Source organism: Myotis myotis, unplaced genomic scaffold (assembly GCF_014108235.1).
Source record: "Myotis myotis isolate mMyoMyo1 unplaced genomic scaffold, mMyoMyo1.p scaffold_m19_p_14, whole genome shotgun sequence".
NCBI lineage: Eukaryota > Metazoa > Chordata > Mammalia > Chiroptera > Vespertilionidae > Myotis > Myotis myotis.
In genome coordinates this window covers 14,820,370-14,827,514 of record NW_023416318.1, presented here as the reverse complement: position 1 = coordinate 14,827,514, position 7,145 = coordinate 14,820,370, and positions in this window count along the sequence as shown.

The following is a 7,145-nucleotide window of genomic DNA, read 5'->3' as shown; positions in this document are numbered from 1 at the left end:
ACAGACACATACACACAGACAGCGACCACAGTCTTCCAGTAGAGGATGACTTTCCAAAGCAGGACGAGGAACTTGCTTAGATTAAAATAACGAACTGTTCCCAGTGCTACAGAGAGCACCGGCGTCATTTCCTTTGATTTGGGGGGAGCCTACTATAAGCGAGCCCCTTTCTGCTGTCACCCCACGTCAGCCTTCGGGTACAAAGAAAACCACCCAAGGAATTCCTTACGATTTCAGGTTCCATTTTGTGCTCTCTAAACAAGGAGTTTCACAACTGAGTATAGTGGATTAGGAGATGTCAGAGGGGGAGAGGGTGGGACAAAGAGAAGGAAAGGAGGAGTTGGCTTTAAAAAAAACAAACACCAAAACTTGAAATGATAGTTCTCAGTGATTTGGGCTCAGTTTCAGGGCAGAGGGAAGGTAAAATTCAGACCCCAGCGGAGGAGAAAAAGGAGAAGGAGTAGGGAGTATTTATGACACAATATTTGCTATCTAGTTAAGATTCAAGGGAACAGTGTTTATGGGGAGGTTGTTCGATACAGTGGGAAATGCCTTGGTTTAGAGCCTGGAACCTGTGTTTGAATGCCCAGTCTGTGACTTACTACACGTGCACCATGTAAGAGTATCACCTTCTTTGCCCCTAAAATGAGAATAATAATGTCCCCCTCATAGGGCTCTTCTTAGGACTAAATGAAATACTACCTGTAAGTTACCTGGCATGTGAGGGCACCAGACAGATCCTAGTTCTCTTTCTTCTGACTTCTCTGTCAAGAAGCTATTCATATTAATCCAGATTTACTTTTTTAAAAATTTAACAAATATTTATTGAACATTTACTATGTGCCAGCAATGAACTGTATACCATTATTTTTTCATTTGCAAAGTATATGTATATAACTTTGCAAATGAAATTATATATATACTAGTGGGCCAGTGCACGAAATTCGTGCACTGGGTGGGAGTGTCCCTCAGCCCGGCCTGTACCCTCTCCAATCTGGGACCCCTCGGGGGATGTCCATCTTCCAGTTAAACCGGCAGTTGGACATCCCTCTCGCAATCTGGGACTGCTGGCTCCTAACTGCTCAAGGGGCCTGCCGGCCTGCTTGCCCCCAACTTCCCCACCCCCACCCCACCCCCGCCGGCCTGATTGCCTCCCAACTGCCCCCCCCTCCAGCCCCCACCAGCCTGATCGCCGCTAACCATCTCTGCCTCAGCCCCGACACCATGGCTTTGTCTGGAAGGACTTCTGGAAGGTCTCCCTTTCTAATTAGCATATTACCCTTTTATTAGTATATATATATATATATATATATATATATATATATATATATAGTCATGGGATCATTTTCCCCCATAAGGTATTAATTTACTCAATTGTAAATTGCCCTGTGTCAGGTTTTGAGAGCATAATCTCCATAGGCTCCGTGTCAGTGGGTTTCAACTTTTGGTCTCTGTCGGAACGGCTTGCAGAATTCTTTCACTGAACATATGCCTGAGCCTCTGCTTCAGGGATTCTGATTTCGTAAGTGTGCAGTGGGGCCTGTTTGCACTTCTGCTTTAAAAAATATATAGTGGTAACTTTTTAATCAACATTAAAGGTAAAAACTACCAGTAAACTGCTTGAATCCCCACTGCCTACAGTTTAGGCATTGAAGAAATAGTCTAGCATTTAAGGCTCTTTGCCAACTGGCCCCCACCTACCTTTCCTAACTGATTTCCCCTTTGCCCACCATCCACTCCAGACATACACCCATCTCACTTGTCCTTGGGAAGACCATCAGGCTTCTGGAACCTCCTCTTGCTCATGCACTCCCAAGGCCTAGAACTCTCTCTCTCTCTCTCTCTCTCTCTCTCTCTCTCTATATATATATATATATATATATATATATATATATATATATGTGTGTGTGTGTGTGTGTGTGTGTGTGTGTGTGTGTGTGTGTTTATTGATTTTAGAGAGAGGAGGGAAGAAGGAGGGTGAAAGAAACATGGATATGAGAAACATCAATCGGTTGCCTCCAGTTTGCACCCTAACCAGGGATCGAGCCTTCAACCTAGGCATGTGCCCTGACCAGGAATCCAACCAGTGACCTTTCAGTGCACAGGACAACAATCAACCAACTGAGCCACACAGGCCAGGCTGGCTCTCTCGCTCTTAATGCCTAGCTCTCCGACTCCCTTTGTAATTCCCTCTATTTCCACGGCAGATCTTATGTCTCTGAATTTCTCTATCATCTATTTGTACTAGGAAGAGTACATAGTAATAGTTACCTACTCTACTGGTTGATCTTATGAACCGTGCTTCCTGTTTTAGGGGTTTGTGTTCTTTGGGATCAGGAAAACGTATGTCTTTTACAATTTTTCCAATCCCTTCTAACACCTAGTTCAGTACTTGTGCGTAGTAGATGCTCTATAAATAGCTGTTGATTGAGTAATGAGAGCCAAGGAATTATAGTCACAAGTAGGAAGCTCTTTATACACTGACGGGAGCTTAGGGAGATCCCTGCAGCCGTAAGAGCACACTTCTATCTGCTATCGCCATCTTAAGTACTGGGCAGATATAAGCTCAGTCAATGTTTATAGCAACCTTGGGAGATTTATATTATATTATTCTCATTTTATGGATGAGGACATTTTGGCACAGAGAAGTGAAGTAACTTGTCCAAGTCACACAGCTAGGAATTGTCAGAGTTGGGGTTCTAGCCCAGTCTGGCTGGCCCTAGAGTCCCAGAGTTCAGGCTCATAACCCCCACTTTCCCTTCATAATAAGAGATGAATTTAATGTGCTGATCATAGATGCCAAGAACTTTGTTACATACCACCCAGATTTTTCACTTAATTTTTATGACAATCATGTGAGGCAGCTTCACCCCCATTTTGCAAATGAAAAAAATGAGGTTAATAAGGTTACCCAAGAGCTCTGAGCCAGTAGCCCAAGGAACTGCAAACCCAGGTCTGAAGCCACGTGCTTAAGTGCTCGGCTCTGCCCTGGATACATTTGGGTTTTACCACTTTTTGGTTATGTATCTCGTTGCTGTGGGAACGCCCTGCTTACTGCACCCACTATTCATGCACTATCAGCGGCAGCAACATTTCCTGTTAGGTCACAGGGCTCTAGGTTTTCCTTTGTTTAAAGGGAAACCTGTATGGTCAGATACAGCTATGCAAACAGCTCTGCCCTGCTGATAGTGGTTTGGAGGCTCCTGACGATTTTATTCTCTAACACTATATGTTCCAAAGCATTTTTCTGAGCTCATGAGTGTGTGTGTGTGTGTGTGTGTGTGTGTGTGCGCGCCTATATATACACATGTGCACTTGTATATGTACTTACAGTGGGGCCTTGACTTGCGAGTTTAATTTGTTCCGTGATGGAGCTCCTAACTCAAATTACTCATATGTCAAATCAGTTGTGATCGAGTGAGACATGTGATGCTAGGCTGATGTTGTGGTGTTCACTGTGACGTTCGCTGCACCAACTAGCAGTGGGGTATCTGAAGCTGGCTCATAACCCGAATTTTAGCTTGCAACTCAAAGCAAAAAATTGGCCGAGAGAGATGGCTCGTATCTCAAAAAACTCGTTAGTCGGGACACTGTAAGTCAAGGCCCCACTGTATAACCTTTTTACCTAACTCTACTGATATCACTGCATCCAGGCACAGGAAAGAAATTGCTGTGTGATCAAAGGTCATATTTTGTCAATAATGAGAAAGCAAACAACATCATAAAAAGGGGGGGGGGCGATACTTTACTGAAAAAGATATATAGATGGCCAGTCAACATCATTAGTTTTTAGAGAAATCTTTATTGCCAAAGACACTATTTTGAATACAGTGAGTCAAATAAAAGATATTATTAAAAGTAATTTTATCTGTTCCTTTTTACTATTTAAAATATGGCTATTAGAGAATTTAACATTGTGCATGTGGCTTGCCTTTGTGGCCTGCATCGAGTTTTTATTGGATAACCTGGTTCTAGATAGTAGTTCCTCTATCTGGATGGTTCCTAAAACAAGGATGTCCAAAATATGGAACAGATCCTACACCCAACCCACAATGTGCAATGTGAGCAAGAAATAAGTGTTTGCTGTTTTAAGCCATTGGGGTTTGGGGTTACTGCGGCGTTAACACCCTAGCTAACCTGTTGGGTCAACGTGGAAGAGGAACTTCCAGACTATCCTACCCTCTGAAGTCTCCATCAATAATTTTTCTTCTTTAGGTTTCTCATCTCCAGGAGTCACAACCAGACAGGTCAGAATCCTTTACGATTTTCCTTGTCTTTCTAAATGAACTCTCGGCTAGTAATAATTCAGAAGAAGAACGGCATATCCAATATCACTGTGTGGATTTTTCTTTTACGTCAGTGTCTTGACAGACAAGGAAGATAAGTTTCTCGTTGTCTTGCCTTTGGATTAGTAACTAATGTCAACATGAGGCTGGAAGACTCACTGCCCCAGTTTGGTCATTTGTTTTCTGTCACAGTGAGTGACCCAGATGGAAGAGCAGCGCACTCTTTCTGTTATGCCTGCCTTCCTGTCTCTCTTGCTCTCTGGGCCTCTCTATGAACTGTTCACATCAGTGTTTTACAAGCAAATTCTAACCATAGTGTGGAGAGCAGGTGGAGTGAGAGGACAGTGGTAGTCAAGCCTGTTGTCACACCCCGGTAAGAGACGATAGGAACACGGCAGTGAAGGTGAGGCAGGTGAGAGTCCATTTCAGTCACCAGCTGAATAACTATTTGCAGAAAGTCCATCACACATCAGGAATTGTGCAGGGATGAGAAGTAGCTGAGCCTTCCTCTGCCTCAAAGAACTGTGGTGCTGATGTTTCGGCACCTTGTGACCGCTGAGGACGTGATGGGCCGATAAAGAGGGGGAACTGGGCTGTTTGAGATGGCTTCCTAGAGATGGTGAGAGCTGAGGGAAGCCTTGCAGGATGGATATTATCCAGCAAAGAGGGCAGGGGACAGACCTGAAAGCTACTCAGGAGGGAAAATGAACAAGAGAGAAAAGAATCTGAGTTGATTTTCAGTGTGGCACTTAGTGACCTGGAAAATGGTCATTTCACTGACCCGTGTAAGAAATACAGAAAGAACAAGTGAGTGGGAAGGATGATGCATTTCCATAGAAAAATACTAAATGTGAAGTCCTAGCTAGGAATCTAGAAGGGACTGCCCAGTAGCAGTTAAGGATGTAGGAATGAAGCAAAGGAGAAAGGTCAAAGGGAGTGTTGCATGTTGGAGTCGTGTGCTTGTCTGTGAGCATTCGAAGCTGTAACAACGGAGAAGACTGCCCAGGGAGAAGGAAAGTCCATGCGCCCATTCACTCATGCACTCAGTGTTTACTGAGCGCTCACTGTGTGGCAAGCGAAGAAAGGTGAGATCAACCTGGGGGAGTGTGGACTTCCAAGACAAGCTGAAATGTAGACTCTTCCTTCAAGAGACTTGACTGGCCCCGCAGTGTGGCTTGGTGGTTGAGCATTGACCTATGCACCAGGAGGTCTTGGTTTGAGTCCTGATTGGGGCGCATGCCCAGGTTTCGGGCTCAATCCCCAGTGGAGGGCGTGCAGGAGGCAGCCGATCAATGATTCTCCCTCATCATCGATGTTTCTTTTTCTCCCTCTTCCTTCCTCTCTGAAATCAATAGAAACATATTTTTTAAAAAGAGACTTAAATGTGCAAGGAAGGGGATAAATAGCTGATAACTAGATGGGATAAGAAACCAAGAGAACACTTTAAAAGGATGAGAGACTTTCGGGAGTTGAAAATTTAGTTTAATTTCACCTGCACTTAAAAAAAACCACACACACCTTTTTGTCAATGAGAGACATATAACTTAAAATTCTCAGTTGATTGTTTGCATAGATGTTAATATTGTTAAAATGTTCAGGGATTTAAATCATATCTATTAATACTCCTACCCATTATCTGATTCTTCTGCTCTGCAAATAATGGACTTAGAAGACTTATGCTTCAGAAGAAATTAATTGGACAAATGTTAACTGGCCATCTCAAGAGCCAGGTGTTATGCGGGTGCAGAGAAGTCAAGACCCAATTGTGCCCTCCAGGCCTTACTGTCTGTTTATAAGGATTAATGCTAGTGAACTGCATAGATGACCACAGTGGTGAGATTACACCTCCATTTTTAGAAAATACTGCAAAAAGTAGGAAAGTAGGAATATTGAGGAAAGTCTAGAAAACTGGCTTGAGCTCTGTTTGTGTTAAATAAATAAAGAATTAGGACTTCCCTTTTTTCCTTGGAGGCAATGGGCATTTAGGTAGCTTGAAAGAAGGTCACTCAAGGGACAGGGAAATCCATTCGTGGATTATTATAGTTTATCGGCATGAGAGGCAATGGAGTATAGGTAGCAGAAATAAAGATGAACACATGATTTCTTTCCAGGTCCTTATCTTTGTATTCAAAAACTAATTTCAAATATTTAATAATAAAATTGATTTTATAAAAATGTGACTCAAATAGTACATTTACCTTAGAAACCAAGTTAATAAAGTCATTCTTGCTTTTAAAAAGTCAGTGAGAATGCTCTTCACATTTCTAATTTTTAAACTTTAAGTGTATTTTATGTCCATAAAGTAGTTTTAATTTTATTAAGTTACTTTTGAATAAACAAGTTATTTTAAACATTGCTTAATGCTTGAAAATTTTAAGCATGAAAGCAAGTTTTTCACTGCAATATTTTAGGAGTTAGTCTGTCAAATCTGGTATTTTCTTCTACCCATTTATAAATGCCCTAGTACAACACCCTCTTTTGTTTCATGTCCTATTTAAAAAATATTTTATTAATATTTATTATTTTTTTTAAAATTTATTTTTATTGTTGAAAGTATTACAGATGTCCCCCCCCCTCCTGCCCCCTCCCCAGGCCTTCACCGCACTATGCACTATTGTCTATGTCCATGGGTCATGCATATATCATATAAGTTCTTTGGTTACTCTTTCATCTCCCCTGCCCCCCCCCCCCCCCCCCCCCCGGAGGTTCCTCAGTCTGCTGAACACAACTATTTCAAAGGAAGAATGTACTGATTGAATACGATGGTGAAAGTTAAGAGGTACTTAGGGAGGACTTTGGTGTCTTGTTCCTCTGAGAAGAGTGGTTCCTTAACAGAAAAAGGAAAGTTATAAAAAGAGG